We start from the raw sequence: 12,559 nt of genomic DNA, 5'->3' as shown, positions 1-12,559 counted from the left end.
CATGTTCCAAATTTAGTGGTTGCAACTAACCATGAGGATTGAACTTTTTGTGAGATTTAATCTTAATCCAATACTAATGACATGAGTTGACAACAGCCATATATCACATGTATCCACGTTTTGGATGGCATGCATCTCTTGTAAAAGTATTCACATGTTAAAATTTGGTGAGGTTATTCACTTTGCATCGAATTCAATTATGTGGAACTCGTGTTGGAAATACATGTGTGAGTGAAATCCCATATTGAATAAAAATGTCAAAAGTGAGTAATTAATATAAACATAGTTGGGTCCAAACTCACAGACTTGATATATTTACTATGGGGCCTTGGCCCTAGAGTGTGTAAGGGCCTTATCACACTTTTCCAACTGTTCTTTTAACATATTGATTTGCTCTTTGAATTTTTGTTATCAATTAAAAAGGAAATGCCTCTTAGGTTGTTCTTGAACCTTTGCATGTGAAAGTGTGCCCAACACAAAGATCAACACTATAGTTTCATCATAGGGGTTGTTCAATCTAAGAATTGTTAAGTGATTAGCTTTACTCCCAACAACATGAATCAACTCTTAAGGGCAACACATTCACCCAACTCTCTAGCTCTAAGAGATTGTTCCTTAACTTATTTTAACATTCTCTTCTTGTTTGTTGATTATTTCCATTAAACTTGTTTTCTTGGCTGAAGATTTTGTGTATTAATAGAAAATATTTCCAACATATTCATCAAAGTGAAATCCTACAACATCTAAAATGATGTACTCCTAGCCTTGGTTTTGCTCCCATGCGGTGGCGGCTCTAGCATATTTTTCTAGAGGGGTCAGTAAGTACTAAGAAGATGAATCTTGAGTAAGAGATGAATTTTGCAATTTACGTGGTTTTTTTATTACAAATCTATCCATAGTGTGGGCAAGAAAACAAAAGATAAACTATAGGCTAAAATGCAAAACTCACCCTTTAAGTTTCACAATTTTTCATTTCAGTCCTTTAAGTTTCAATCCTTCTCAATTTAGTCTTCCGTTAATATTCCGTCCATCACTACCGTTTATCACCTTATTTTATCTTTTCTTAAATTTAGAGAAAAATGTTAGTTTAAAATTTAAAAAAAAAAGAAAAAAAAGAAAAAAAAAAAGAAAGCAAATTAAAGGAACCCAGTAAAGCTCTAATACCAGCAGATCTTGAGGAAGAAAGTGAGAGATTGACGCGCATTTAACCCTAATAGAAAGACTCTTCCTCCAACCTGGAATAAACCAAGGAATCCACTGTGAAATCGGGTTAAAGAACCCATAAACCCAGACTAAACCCAAGTACTCAACTCAGTGATACTCAAGCACCCAAGGTTCTCTAGCCTAATGGTCCGTGACTCCAGTGGCTGAGAACACAGGCGCTGCATAGACCGAGAGGAAGAGGAGGTATTTTGGTTGAAGTCAAGTACATCTCCAGGAGCGGAGTGCCGAGGATTGGCATGAGGCAAGCTGCCGAGTAGCTTCTCTCCCTCTCGATCTCTTTTTCTCCCTCTGGATCTCACTTTCTCCCTCTGGATCTCAATTATTGATGGGTTAGGCAGTTAGGCAGGAGTGGGTAGTGGGGTTTCTCCTTATTCTTCTGATGGTTCGTGTTCTTCAGATGGGGGATGGACTGGGTTTTTTTTTTTTTTTTTTTTTTTATTAACGTTTTTTAATTAAGAAATAAATAATTAAATATAAATTAAATATTCAATAAAGGGCAAAATGAAATCTTTTTTGGACAAATCAAAGGTAGTGATGGACAGAATATTAACAGAAGACTAAATTGAGAAGGATTGAAACTTAGAGGACTGAAATGACAAAATGCAAACTTAGAGAACTGAAATGAAAAATGGTGAAACTTAGAGGGTGAGTTTTGCATTTTAGCCTAAACTATAAGTTCATTTGATATATTATTTCTTAATACTATAAACATATTAATTATTGTTGATAAGATTAAATTGTAGAAATTATCTATTGTTTCTTAATATGTTTAGATCAAATTGGGTTTTTTTTTTTTTTTTTTTACTTGTTTAAAAAGGCTAAGATATTGTCAAGGGGATCATATTCAAGCTTATTTTAATTTGAATTAAAAAAAAAATGGGTCAGGGGTTCGAAACAAAACTATTGTAAAATTAATATACATAATTCTCTTCTTCTTTTTTTTTTTTTTTTTTTTTTTTTTTTGGCCAGCTCAGGGGGTTCATCCCCTAAGCTTCACTTGCCACTATCCATTGGCTTTGCTATAATAAGGATTAGAAGGAATACAGTGGTGGAGAACTGGTGATTAGATTGGAATATGATTATCTATAATAGAATATCTCTGTCTTTTGCTGTTGACATTGAACTTTCTATTGGTTGGACAAACTCAAATTCTCTATCAGCTTGAAAATAACTGGTGTAATGCCAAGAGAAATCTGCTAAAGGGTACAGGCTTTTAGTCAATCGAAGTGCTTCAGAATTGCATGTGTAAAATCCTGAAACTCAGGTAGGCGGCAAGGACTTTCATAAAATTTGAGATAAGGGTCGGCATGATTGGTTGCATCCAATGGGTCCTCTTCATCCCAGATTCTGTTTTAGGGTGATATGCGATGCAACTAGCAATGTTGATGCAAAGATCTCTATTATTCTAAGGAGAAAGGATTGGATTTGGTCCCCTACTCAATCAAAGGACTTAGTAGAGAGATTTAGAGTCAGCTACATCCACCTAGCTGATGAGAATAAAACAATCTAGTGTATAGGTGGAATTTAGGTCGTCCTTTTCTTTTTAACAAAGTGAGAACCACTATGCATCAGTTTTAACATAGCTATAAGAATGACCAAGAACTGAGTGCTCATAATAGAAGAGGAGGCCGAGCTATCTAGAAGCACAAAAAAGGTTAAGGACGTCCATCATGCTGAGTTCAAGGATGGCTCAAGCGAGAGTGGACAATCTCATGATTTCCAGAATACATGGGGGGCATCTAAGAGAACCTTCAAAGAGAAGCTGGTGGGGGAGATTCCAGGAGCCTATGCCAAAGCATTTGATTTTTCAGATCTTATGGACATGGAGGTAGAGTTGTATGACGAGGTAGAAGAGCTTCGTGAAGGACTAGCAGCAGTGAAGCTAACCAAGGAAACAAAACTCCGGATCAGGAAGTTGTGGTCCAATGCTTTGATTATCAAGTTGTATGGCAGAGCAGTGGGGTTTAATTTTCTTCAAAGCAAGCTCAACCTCCTATGGAAATTGGAAATCGTCTAGGAGGATAGACTTTGTTGATCTTAGTAAAGATTTCTATTTAGTTAAATTTTCGGTGAAGACATGGATGCAGTCCTTAAAAATGTCCCGTGGTTCATTGGAGGCCACTTCCTATCCATTCAACCATGGGAGCCGTTTTTCAAGCCGGCTTGTGCAAGTGTCTCATCCATAGCAGTTTAGGTTCGGTTACATTATCTTCCGATGAAGTTGTATGAGCCTGAAGTGTTAAAATAGATTGGAGAATCCATAGGAAAAGTGCTCAGAATAGACACCTACACAGCCATGGAGGCCAGAGGGAGGTATGCAAGACTTTGTATATAGGTGGATTTAAACGAGCCATTAATTGATACCATTCTTATAGGGAGGTTTGAACAACCTGTGTCGAAGGTCTTCATAATTTGTGTTTTTTCTGTGGAAGAATAGGACATAAGATTGAAGCTTGTCAGTACACCATTAGACGACCGGAGATGCCAGCGGAGGGAAGTCCAGTGAAAACAGGAGCGGATAACGTTTCAGATTAGACAACTAATCCACGTGATGTGCATGATTTGCCCAGTACAACCATAGGTAGTGGCACAACGAATGTCAGGGAGATAGGTACAATAGACGACAGATACGGTCCTTGGATGCTAGTATCACGTAGAAAACCTGGGAATAATAGGACAAAAAATGTCGTTACCCTTGAGGACTCGACAAGCTCTGGAATGCGCTAGACTCCTCTTGGACTTAGGCAAGGATTCAATAAGGGTCTAATGGGATGGGCTGAGACTAATAGGAGCTTTAAGGTAAATGGGCCATTGAGGGTGGGCCTAGAGAAAAAATTTACTAAATGAAGGATAGATGAATACCTGGGAAATACAACCAGCCCATCAGTTAAGGGCAAAAAGGATATTGCAAGAAAGAGGGCATTAAAGCTATTGACCAAGTTAGACTTAGTTGGGAAACACTTACAAAACATAGCTAACACTTACTCTACTCGAAGTATAAATGGTGATGGCGATCCTAATCATGATCTCTTCTAGTTTAAGGCTGATGATCGAGTTGATATGGGTCATCAACCTCAACGGCTGGGCTGTGGTGATTCCGGAAGTGGCGAACCCCCTGTTGACAGCGGCCAGCGCAAGGAGGACGATCCCACTGTGGATGTTACTGGCCGATGGCGTGGCTCCAGAGGAGGAGCAATAGTGTGTATAGAGGATGTTTTTTCACCTGCTCAAGGAATGAAGGGGGTTAGAAACCCAACAAAGATTCAACTCTTGAAGGGGGAATTGGCACATCACCAACGTTTTACTAGTGTCCAAACCATCTTTAGAATCCAGCAACAACACCACAGCGAAGGAACTGAATATGGAAATGTTGGAGCATAGATTGATCCTGTCTTAAGGGAGGGGGAAGACCAGGTAAATGCTGGGAATGTTGATAATGATGGGATGGAGCTTGAGGAAGGAAGTATAGCTTTTACTTACTCCTGTTGAGTGTCTTAAACCCTCTTTATCATCCAATCATGAATATTTTAGTGTGGAACTGTAGAGGTGCTCTGAAACCTAATTTTCAGAATCATGTCATGGAGTTAGCTAGGAATCACAATCCTGCTATTTTGGTGGTTATAGAAACCCGTATTGGGGGAGTTAGAGCCAGGGAGATAACTGATCGACTTCCCTTTGATGGTGCTATTCACACGGAGAAGATTGGCTATTCTAGGGATACTTAGCTTCTGTGAAATTCAGATAGGGTGGAGGGGATTCAACTCGCTAACACGGAGCAGGAGATACACGTCGAAGTGAAGGTACTCCCTTTTAACCTGTCTTGGATTTTTACTGTTGTATATGCTAGTCCCAAACATGCTAAAAGACAGGTACTGTGGGAAAATCTATCTAAAGCTGCTGATCTTCATAATAAACCTTGGATTATAGCTAGGGATTTTAATGAACCTCTTGCTAATGAGGATAAGTTTGGGGGTAGACTAGTAAGCATTAACAGATCTCTGCTCTTCAGGAATGCCTGGACAAGTGTAATATGGTGGATATGGGTTTTAATGGTTTGAAATTCACCCGGACTAATAGAAGGGAGATTAACAACCTTATCCAAGAGAGGATAGATAGGTTCTTCATGAATCCCAACTGGTGTCTGTTGTATTTGGATGTAAAAGTGTCCCATTTAACAAGGTGCCACTCGGATCATTGCCTTGTGCTAATGGAAACCAATCCCAGTAGGCTTATGCAGCTGAATAGGCCTTTCAAATTCCAATCATTTTGGCTATCCAACCCCTCCTTTCCAACTGTTGTGAATCAGGCATTGAGACAACCAAGGAATCGTAGGGAAGCAATTGATATTTTTTCCACTCAAGCCAACCTATGGAACAAGAATCACTTTGGCAATATCTTTTTACAAAAAGAAGAGAATCATGGCTCGGCTTAATGGGGTGCAAAGGGCTATGGCCAATCAGCCGTCATCCTCATTAGTAATGTTGAAAAATCATCTTTTGAAGGAGCTGGAGGTTGTTCTAGAGCAAGAAAAGGATCTTTGGGCCCTTAAATCCAGAATCAAGTAGATGATTTTGGAGGATAGAAACACTTCTTTTTATCATGTTTCAACGCTTGCTCGTAGGAAAAGAAACCTTATTACTGTAATCAAGAATGAGGTGGGGGAATGGTTGACCAAGGAAAGGGAAGTTGCAAGCCACATCAGAGAAGGGTTTATGAAGCTCTATACTACTTCCCAGGAGACAGTAACCTGGGATATAAACCACAACCAGCACTGGCAAACCAAGCTCTCAAATGAAGAGAAGGATAGCATAAGTCACATGGTAACAGATAAGGAAATTAGAATAGCCCTCTGGTCTCTAAAAGCTTTTAAAGCTCCTGGCCCTGATGGTCTACACGCGGGATTTTTTCAGAGGTTTTGGCTCACTGTGGAAGGGTCGGTCAGAGAAGAGGTGCACTATGTTTTCAGGGAGAAAAAAATTCCGGATTACCTTAACAAAACCAGCATTGTTCTCATTCCGAAAATTCAGGGTCCAACTATTGGTAACTACTGGCCCATAAGCCTATGTAATTGTGTATAAGATAGTCTCCAAGATCATAGTTGGAAGAATCAAACCCTATTTAGACCAGCTCATCCCTTCTTGTCAGGTAGCCTTTGTTCTAGGGCGAAAGGGGGTGGATAATGCAATCATTGTTCAGGAGATAATTCACACTATAGGGAAAGCTAGGGGAAAGGGCATAAGGCAGGGGGACCCTTTATCCCCATATATTTTTATCTTATGTATGGATTTCTTGGGTCAGCTCATTCAAGAAAAATGTAAGGCTAAAGTATGGTGTCCGGTTAAAGCCTAGAGGAGTAGTCCAGCTTTTTCCCACCTATTCATTGCCGATGATTTATTGTTTTTTTGCTAAATCCAATGTAGAGAACTGTATTGCTGTCAGGGAGGTTCTTGATACCTTTTGTAATCTCTCTGGGCAAACTATGAGTGAAGCTAAATCTAGGGTCTATTTCTCCCCGAATATCAACCAAGATAGTAAGGAGGCTTTTAGTGACATTCTTGGTTTCCATCAGACGGAGTGCTTAGGGAAGTACTTAGGTTTTCCCATTAAGCACCGAGGAGGCAATAATTAGGATTTTGGGTTTGTTTTGGATATAGTGAAGAGCAAGCTTGCGGGTTGGAAAGCTAGCCTCCTATCCATGGCAGGGAGGGAAGTGTTGACCAAGCTTCTTCATCAGCAATCCCGGCTTATGTCATGCAAAGTAACTTGCTGCCTAATAAGGTATTGGATGGCATTGACAGGGTCAATAGAAAATTCTTGTGGGGGTCAGTTGAAAACAAGAGGAAAATGCATTGGGTGGGTTGGAAGAAGGTAACTAGGCCCAAAGAAGAAGGGGGTTGGAGCTTCAAACAGCTAAAGGAAGGAATACAACACTCTTTGCTAAGTTAAATTGGAGATTCCATATTGAGGATAAGGCTCCTTGGGCGAACGTGCTAAGGCTGAAATACTGCAATCACCAGAGGCTAAACTCAAGAAATGTGGATAAGGTTCCTAGCTCTAGAACTTGGAAAAGGCTGTTGAAAGGGGAAGAAACCTTTAGGAAAGGGATCAAATGGCTGCCGAGATTCAAAAGCAAGATGGATTTTTTGTATGATAACTGGTCTAATTTTGGTCCCTTGAGGAACATCATCCATGGACCCCTGTCTCCAGAATCCTCCAATCTGAAAATCAAGGATGTGGCAGATTACACAAGTAGTTGGAATTGGTCTATAATTCAAATGGAATTCCCTGAGGAGATCATTAGAGAGCTTAAAGCCACCCCCATTCCTCTTTCTGTTAGTTTGGAAGATAGGTTGGTTTGGAAGTGTTCTCCCAAATGAGCTTTTGACCTTAAAAGTGCTTATGTTTTAGCCACCAAGCCCATGAGGGTTATTCCTTTTAAAGGGAATTGGATTTGGAAGTTGAGAATCTTGCCAAGAATACAAGTCTTTGTGTGGAAAAGTATGCATCACAGCATAGGGGTCAATCAGTGCCTATTGGCAAGAGGAATGCAAATTGAGCCTAACTACCCCTGTTGTCACAGAGAAGTGGAGTCCATTCTGCATGCATTGCGTGACTACCCTTTGAGCAAAAATGTTTGGTATCAACTTGGGAGGCGGACAATAGATTTCACCTTCTTCACCCAAAATTTGCATGACTGGTTGAACACCAATGCTACCTCAAGTCAACGCCATACATCAAGTCAAATTCCTTGGAACCTTGTCTTTCTCTTTGGAATTTGGCTACTCTAGAAAGGTAGGAATTAGCTTCTATTCAATAATAAAAGCTAAAATCCAAACTTGGCCAACGAAATTGTAGATCGTGCATCAAAGTATCACTTTTGTGCAAACAATTCTTTAGCCAAAAAAAGAATGGTTCTGAAGAGTATTAAATGAGAAAAACCGGGGAATGGCTGGTTAACTTTGAACACGGATGGCTCGGTAGCAGGTCATTTCGGGATAGCTGGAGGAAGGGGCTTAATTAGGGACACCAATGGTGAGTGGGTCACGGGCTTTGCAAGAAGGATTGGGACAACTTCTAGCTTCCTGGCGGAGCTATGGGCTCTCCATGATGGGCTTCAACTTTGCTTACATATCCAAGCCCAAGCTGTGCTTATTGAACTGGATTCTAAAACCATTGTGGATGCCTTTAATTCACAAGCCCACTCTTAACACTTTTGTCTCTTCTATTATGGATGATTGTAGGCACATGATCCCTCGGATTCCCCAAACTCGTATTAGACATATTTACAGTGAGGCTAACAAATGTGCCAATTTCTTAGCTAAATTAGGCACCTCGATTGAGGGTGATTTTATTGTTTTTCCCCACCTGTGGACTTAGCTATTGTTTTGGAGGCTGATGCAAGTGGGCTGTTTGTAAACAAGCTCTATCCTGAACCTATTTTTGCTGTTTAGCTCTTAATATAGTTTTCCAGTTTAACCAAAAAAAAAATTAGTTTGGCTCTCTACAACAATTCCTTGGCATGCCTTTATTCTGCGGTTGGCCTTTAAAAATAGGCTTCCAAGTTCCAACTGGAGATAGGCTACTGCAATGGGGAGATCATGGTGATGTTGTGTATTTTATAGAAAGTACATTGAACACAAGAATCATATTTTCTCTAAGTGTGGTATTTTCTAGTAGAATATGGAAAGCCTTTATAACTATGTCCTCGATTGATAACCCAGTAATAGAGTGGGACAGATTGGTGGCCTGGAACTTGCAAAATTTGAGAGGAAAGGATATTAGTGCTGTGATTTGTAGTCTGGTTTATGACAGCAGCTTTTTGTAAAATCTGGTGTCAAAGAAATGCGAGAATTTTTGGGGGCAAAATCCTGAATGAATAAAGCCAAATACAGGATGTTTGTTGGGAAAACAGGAACAGGCATTGTGGTTTTGTTTTGAAGTGTCTTTTGGGAGTTTGTGCTCTGTTGATTGTTTTTGCTGAGTTGGGTAGTATTTTGGTTTTCTTTTGTGTTGCAGCTTTGTACTGCTTTTTGGGCTGTATTTTGTTCTTTCTATGAGTAGTAGCTTTGATTTGTTGTTTATTCTTCTTTTGTGTTTTAATGAAAGTGAGTTGTTCATAAAAAAAAAAAAGACCTAGACGTTTTCGTAGGAAACATCAGAGAATTTCAATTGAACTACAAGACTCTTGACATTAAGTAATGATCCAATTAGCTTCTACAAATTTGAGAGAATGAACAGTGCTTTTGCTTATCTGGCCACTCGTGGCAGATTGGACAAATAAAAATTGTTAATATGAGAACATGATCCTTGCAAAATTGGCTAATATGAACCCACTAACCAAGTGATTTACCAATAAACGACCAACTTGGCAGAATGGCTAATTAAATTTTGTATTACACAAAAATTATAGTTTTTTTTTCCTTGGCAGATAATCTGCAAATAATTTAGAAATTCCATTTAGGTCAATCAGCAACTTAAAAGTAATCAAGGTCTCCTAAATCTTATATTCAAAAAGTAAGCACTAAGTTTTGCATGGAACACCCGAAACTAATTTTAGCGTTATACTCTGATTGAGAAACTTTACGTGAAAACATAGGATTGGTCCATAAAATTTGAAAAATTCTTTATTAGTCTTCAAAAAATTATAATCACGCTTAGTTAACCCCCGGAAGCCTTGTTAGTCATAACGAAACACCAAAAATGTCTATCACATTTTGCAACGTCATAAAAAATTTAATGGAAAGGATATGAAGGACTAACTTGATACGTTTGTAAATTTTTGAAGACTAAAAAAATTCAACTTTCAAGAACTAAAATACAATTTTTGACCCATTTTAGAATTTAATGTATATTTTTACCATAAACTTTATCACCAAAATACACACATTTTTAATGTTGGCTTCAGAAATTGTCAATTGTTATATAGCCTAGTGGCATTTTGTATCTTCAAATATGGTCAAAATCACGGTTGCTTAAGGCCTCAACTTACAGTTAGCACACAATTGCTGGGACAAAAATCAATAAAGTTACATTTGCATACTTGAATTTAGATTTGGATTTTAAATCATAAATACCTTGATTCTAAAAAATTAGATTTTGAAATTTTGTATTTGAATCTGTTTTATATACATTGGAGTATTTGAAATTTAGAATTTTAAAATCTATTGTTTGGATATTCTATAACCTATAAATTATGATTTAAATTGTTGTGCTCTATTTTTTTTTAAATGAAACATTTTTCAGAATTTTTTTTTTTTTTCAATTTTCAAGTGTTTGTTTACAGGTGAAAAAAAATATGATCAAACTTGTGAAATATTTTCTGTTAACCATAAAATCATTTATAAAAAGTTGTAAAACGTTTTACCTTTGACTTTTAGAACTTGATAAAACATTTTACAAAAACACATTATGCTCTCCCTCCCCCCATCTAGTGGCTAAGTCGTTGATCCAATGGGCTAGGCAATCGGTGTAGATGGTCTGGTGGCTGAAGTTGTCTTTTTGATGACTAGTGCCAGCTATCTAATCACTAGAGACATCATTCCAACGGCCAGAGCAACTTTTCCAATGACCGAAGCCGCATTTCGATGATTAGTGTCAATAGTACGATCACCAAAATCGTTGTTCCAATGCACTCACCGAAGCTTGTTGTCATTCCGATGCACTCGCTAAAGCCTCTATTCTAACAGCTGGTGTCAACGATTTGATTATTGGAGAGACGAGGTAATTGAAGCCCCCGTTCCGACAATCGATATCGTTGTTCCGATTGCCATTCCAAAAGTCCAGTCACCAGAATTCCAGCACTAACGGCTATGCCACCAATTTTGTGGTTTGTTTAAAAAATTTACATGTCACACCCAAACACTTAAAAATATTTTACTAAAAATGTGTTTTACATGTAAAATATTTTACTTCAAAACAAACATAACAAAATCTCTTTTTTACTTTCTCATTAATCAATAATAATAATAATAATAATGTTTATGCTATTAATAACTTCACTCATTTCCTTATAATATTATAATTATAATATATCATTATTATCTTGCTAGTTTATTTCCTACATAGACAACATGGTTGAATATTCACATTGTTTGGAAATAGTTTGAATTAGCTCATCATATACGATCAACTTTTAACAGTGTAATACTTATAATTTGATGAAATGACCATGTATCTTAATAAAGAATGAAACTGCATAACAAATGCAATAATCAAGTATTAAATAAAACAAAACCACAGAGAGAGAGAGACAGAGACAGAGACAGAGAGACAGAGAGATGGGGTTGCAGTGTTGGACTTTAGCACTAACTTGTGAACTTTGTCTTAGACTGGAATACAAGAGTTAGGTGGTCAGCTTTGAATAAAGGTATGATCCCTCCCCATTGTCAAATCACTTCTTTCACTGTCGCTATAAACCAATTTGTCACCAACAGCGCCAACAAACCCAAACTAAGAATTCACCAAAAAGAAAATCAAAACCCATTAGATTTGGGCAACCTCCATTCCAAGGTGACTTGGCCTCCTTCGATTTCTTCAAAGAAGCTTCAACCAGAGGTCATGTTGTAACCCTTTTGAGAATCTTAGTGCCCTAATGAGCTTTTTGTTACAGGCGAAGGGTTTAAAAATAGGTCTAAACTCCCAGTAGCCTCACCCCCAGGTCGGGGTCTCAAGCATACCCGAATCATTGAAGGTCTTCAGCTCGAGCCAAACCCTGGTGTTTAGAACCCCCAATGACAATGTTACGAAAGGCTTCATTAAGGACCTTCAAATGTTGTGGTTGGACTCGATGTAAAGGCCTAGAAATTTGGGGTGGAGGGAGGGGCGATTTCTTTGTGAATACTAGACAAAGTCAAATCGACAAAGCGAGCCGACTTGGTCTGAGTTGAGTGTGGCAACAAAGTCATGGTTTGTGTCAATGCATGCATAATAGAGAGAGCGGAGTCAAAGAGGGAATAGAACAGAGGGTTTTTGAAATTTGGCTGTGAATTTATTTGCAACCAATGGATTGTTGTCTAAAAATCCTAGTTGTATTTGGCCAAAATTCAAGTCCATATGGTCCAAATCTTGCCATCCAAACGGACCACAAGTAAATTTAATTCTATGAGCACGCCTATGTAGTATTCAAGTAAATTTAATCCATATGAGCAAGCCTTCGAGCATATTCATCCATGGTACAAAATAATCAAACTAGGAATACTTCATATACTTGACAAGTAACAAGATTGAACTTAGCGAACTCAAAGAAAGAGCACGTGACAAAAAATATTGAAGACATGAAATGAACGGAATTAACATCAAAGCTATTGCAGAATATAGAATAGAAGAAGATACGTGA

Source organism: Quercus suber, unplaced genomic scaffold (assembly GCF_002906115.3).
Source record: "Quercus suber isolate HL8 unplaced genomic scaffold, Cork oak 2.0 scaffold_47, whole genome shotgun sequence".
NCBI lineage: Eukaryota > Viridiplantae > Streptophyta > Magnoliopsida > Fagales > Fagaceae > Quercus > Quercus suber.
Note: the sequence above shows the minus strand (reverse complement) of the source record.